This window comes from Lactuca serriola, chromosome 9 (assembly GCF_051521515.1).
Source record: "Lactuca serriola cultivar US96UC23 chromosome 9, Lser_US96UC23_V15, whole genome shotgun sequence".
NCBI lineage: Eukaryota > Viridiplantae > Streptophyta > Magnoliopsida > Asterales > Asteraceae > Lactuca > Lactuca serriola.
The window spans coordinates 92,038,301-92,043,472 of NC_136416.1; positions in this window are offsets into that span (position 1 = coordinate 92,038,301).

The window sequence follows — 5,172 nt, forward strand, 5'->3', positions numbered from 1 at the left end:
TTTTCCTAACAATCAACCAATTTCACATTCGGTTAGTGAGTCGTATACTACTACGTTGAAACTTCGAAAAATCATAACTTCCTCATGTGAAGTTAGATATGGGCGTTCCCCGTATGCGCGCTCTCGGTTTTACAATTCCTATGACTTTTGCTTTAGATTATTTATCCTAAATAATATTCTATCAAAATATATGTTTTATCATCGTGAAAAATAATTATCATAATATTCTTTAGTTGTCTAGCCCTATTTTACATGCGTTACAAGAAAACATATAGTTTTTCCATGACATGTGGTGTTTTCCGGCAATTCAGGATCGTTTAGGGCTTCTATTTATATATTTGCGACAACTTTTTATTTTGAATTTTGATTTAGATACTTGAATTTGGGTCTTTTCCTAATCAATTATGATCTCCTAGGGATAAAGAATGAGGCTTATCTTCTCCTCCTTATAAGTATCTTGTTTTCATTGTTTGTTAGTCAATTTTTTATTATATATTCAGTTTTGGAGTTATTTTGTTATTTGTGTTCTTGTTAGTTGTACTTTTCCGTTTAATCCGATCTTCTCGGCATCATATTCGTTATGTGGGACATCATAATTCTAAGAACCAAAATTTAGAGAAAGTTGACTTTTAGTCAAATATTGACCAAATGGGTAAAATGGTTAATTATGAGAAAAAGATGAGAATATGATGTTGCGACTTCATGAAAATGGCCAAGAAGAGTTTATGTCACTAAGATGAGATTGCAAGAGTAAGTTCAAGAGAAAGAATACATGAGAAGGTGCATTTTTGGTCATCGTCAATACAGTACATAAGCATAAACGGAAAATAGCATAGGACTTACAACATTTATTATTCTACTGTCCTATAATCCACAATGCTCTCATTTGTTCATCACACCGGTGCTCTTGTGCCACTACCTGCAATACAAGAAACTAAGTGGGTCAGGCTTGGGAGTCTGGTGAGCACATAGGGTTTTCAACCTGCAATAATTAAGTTCTTTAATTTCAATAATCATCCAACCCGATTACCCGTTCTTGTTATCCTCACTTTCTGTCCCTAAAACATCTAATCAAAGGGACCTAGCCTAGGGATTATCTTTGGGATAGACAATAATGCTAAGGGGATTCCTCAGCAATATATATCAGTAAGGCAACAACGAGGGGGATGGAGTACACCTGGTGAACATGTCGTTCACAAACACCTACATGTTCCGAGCCTGCTAGCTTTCCACTAGAATAGTCTGTGGTCGTCATCTATACTCCACTAGATAACTGGACCAGCTTTTAACATCCAGGCCTCCCGTCATTTATTTCATCTTTCACCATCTATATCATCTACCAATCTTTACCCAACATAATTATAGGTATAAAATACATATACAATTTAAATCGAGTAAAACATGTATAAATCGTTCATCTAGCATAGGTATCAGGAAAACAAAAAATAGACACATATAGCAAGTAATTTATATTAATTAGTTCATATCTATGTGTAAGATGAAAGTAACTATGCACTCACTTGTTAAAGTGATGACTCAAAATTCGGGCAGAGCTTCGCTTCTAACAATTATCTTATCCTTTGACGAAACCTAGTATTATTATCACTAAGTTTTAGTCTAATATTTATTGCGACTAATTATTACTCTAGATTTATCATTAACTCAAAGTCTACTTTCATGATCTATCAAGTAAGGAACAATCAGGTAGGATCATATTGGATGTAGGGTCCGTTTGATATACAAAGTATAATGTTTGGAAATCCTACTTTAAACACCTTACTAAATCGCAGCCTAAACATCATCCCGGTAAGTAGATCAGTCAGTATAACTTCTTGGAATCACTGATAAATCTTGTTTATAGGTTCGTAATAACGATAATAAACTTAAACATAAGTTATACATAATATAGGATAAGCATAACTTACTTACAACAGGGTTTAGTGAGAAATCAGGTTCTGCACGGGCAGAACTTCTGAGCTGAAAGCTCTTCTTCTGGGGGCTTCTGGTGCTCCAAGACTCGCTACTAACACCTAGGAGGTGCTAGGGAAAGGCTTAGAGGGTTTGGGGGTGTTTGAGATAGAATGGGTTGAAGATGTGTGAAGAAAAGAGTGACTTGGGCGTTCTATTTATAGGCAGAAGAAGACGTACGTTGGGCGTAATGTGGCCACGTTTCAGCATCTGGTTGCAAGCCGTAGGGAAGAAGGTACGGCCCATATCATGCCACGTGTCACAGCTGGACTCGGCGAGTCCACGCTGTTTAATGAAACCCTAATTTCCAGGGTTTGAGACCTATTTAAAGGCCCTTAGGGCCGTCATTTGCGGCCACCAAACCCCAGAGAGAAACCCTAAGAGATCTAGAGCGTTTGTGAGGAAGGAGAAGCCATTCTTGATCCTTTTGTTGGTGTTTTTGCAAGAAGAAGGTGACCAAGGCAAGAGGAGGCTGAAGGAGGTGCGATTTTGGTGATTTCTGAGTTCATAGAGATCATATTGAGGTATTTTTGTCGGACCTTCTTCAGTTTTGGTGTTGATTCTAAGTGTTAGGGTTTTCTAACCCTTTTAGAGGTTGGATAAGTGGAGCATTTGGTCCCTTCTCGAGTCTATTTTTTGGATATGGACCCAAAGAGGTCCAGAGACCTTAATCCTTGGAGCTTTATGAGTCATTTTGGGAGCCATGAGCTTGGGATGTCATTTTTGGGGCTAAATCACCATGTTAGACCATTTAGATGTTATATAAGCATCAAGGTCTGAACTTTACGTGATTATCATGCTTGGGAAGGCCAGATCTATGAATGTAAGGAATAGATCTGACCTCAGGAGGCCTATGGAGTTTGTGCAGGGCATGAACTCACCGAGTCCGAAGAACAGACTCGGCGAGTAGGATGAGGGTTTCCCGTAAAGCACTCAGTAAGTAGACTTGCCGAGTTGGGGAATAACTCGGTGAGTCAGAGAGAGTTAGGGGGACTGGAGTTCAAGGCGGAACTCGCCGAGTTGTTCTTGATACTCGGCGAGTTGAGTCGGGGTAGCCCCGCGATTCATGCCAGGTGTGACTCGTCGAGTAAGGGGAAGAACTCGACGTGCCAAGAGAGGGGCTAAGAGAGTCAGTGGACATGTGTAGACTCGTCGAGTCGCCCAAGTGCACTCGACGATTCGGGTGAAAGTTTGACCATTGAATTTTGTTGACTTTTAGGGTTGGGTATAGTTGTATTTATGAGAGTATTTACTTTGTGTGATTAGGCGGAGGCTAGATCACATTTCTACCGAGTCAGAGACTTACCGAGACACCTGAGGTGAGTCTTCTCACTATACGTTAGCTAGAGTGGTATTATGTGATGATTAGAGGGTCTTATGTGTTATGCATGAGATTATGTTCTATGTGATATATGTATGTTGTATGATGATATAGACCGGACCGGAGGGTCCAACGAGCTATGACCGTACCAGAGGGTCCAACGAGCTACGGGACTGGAGGGTCCCGCTGAGACACATCGACCAGAGGGTCGTACATTGGCCTCGAGTGGCGTATGTGTTGTATGCGGTATTTTGGGGAACTCACCAAGCATTTATGCTTACAGTTGTTGTGTTATGTGTTTCAGGTACCAGTGATGAACGCGGGAAGGCGCTGGCATGATTCGTACACACGCACATTGGAGTTATATATATTCTGATCTTGGGGTTTTGTACTGATACAATGTTGATTCAATGTTTTTAAAATGAATGTGAACGATATTTAATGGTTTTATCAAAAGTGAAAAATTGTTCAAATTTTACGGTGTTACAAGTTGGTATCAGAGCCTTGGTTTGAGGGATTCGGATGCATCTTCGGGCGTATCTGAACTCAAACTGAGGATTTGAGGAAAATTTTGATAATGAAGTAAAATTTTTGAAAAGAGTAAAAAAGAGTTTTGAGACAAACAGAGCAGAGCCGTGTGTACGATCAGCCAGCGCCCGAATGGTGAATCCCCAAAAGTACCCTTACATTATGTGTTATGAGATATGTTATGATACATTATGCATGCTAGAGTAGGCTAAGTATACATATTAGGACTAGAGTGGCCTGATTGGTGATGCCTTAGCCTAGGAGATTTCTGCTGCTGAGATGCTTTGGGAGCGAGTAGATAGCAGTTAGGAGCTCATGAGAGTAGAGTACTCGTAATCCAGGATCCAAGGAGGAATTGGAGTGAATGCTGATGCGTTGTGGTCAGTAGTATTGGGCCCGTACTACTGAAGACAACGGATTAGTGGGCATTCCTAGTAAGAATCTTTTGGACAACGAAGGACGAGTAGGGTTGCGTCATCGAGTATGAGTATGCTCGATCGAGTCTCTGATAATTATTGTTGTATTTCAGAGGCATCATGGTTGGGACTCGACACACACCTGAGAGCAGTGGTGTCAGCGACGAGGAGATCCGTCAATTGATTCACGAGGAGGTGGCTGCTACCATTCGAGCTGAGATTCCTGAGATGTTTGGGGACATCAGGACCACACTAATCCAGACCTTTGATGAGCGGTATACAACTCTGACTGAGGCTGTGGCAGCTGCAGCTACTGCTGCTGTTGTTGCTGCCAGACCTCAGGGAGGTGACTCGTTGTTGTTTCGGGAGTTTGGAAACACGAAGCCACCAGAGTTCAATGGGACGCATGACCCGATTACTGCGATGAGATGGATATCAGACATCGAGGGATGTTTCTATACGTGTTCTTTTCCAGATCACTTGACGGTACGGTTCACCCTGAACCAGCTCCGCTTGGGAGCGAAGGATTGGTGGAAGTTCGTGACGGCGAACTTCACTTTGGCTGATATTTCCGAGGTGAACTGGGAGAGGTTCACCGCTATGTTCAGAGATGAGTATGTTCCACCGGTGGAGAGGGAATGGTTGATTCAGGAGTTCTTGACCCTCAAGCAGGGTACTAGTTCTGTGGCAGTGATCACCAAGAAGTTTCATGAGAAGGCGATGTTTTGCCCTGAGCAGGTGTCTTCTGAGCAGGCTCGTATGAGCCTTTATCTGAGTGTTCTGAGGAGAGATATTCGGGAGTTCGTGGCGAACTCTACTTACCGGACATTTGCTGAGCTCCAGGAAAATGCCTGGAAGAGGGAGATTGAGTTGGAGACACAGGCCAGGGAGGAGGCCGAGTCACAGAGGGCGGATCGGCGACCGGTACAGTCTCCACCG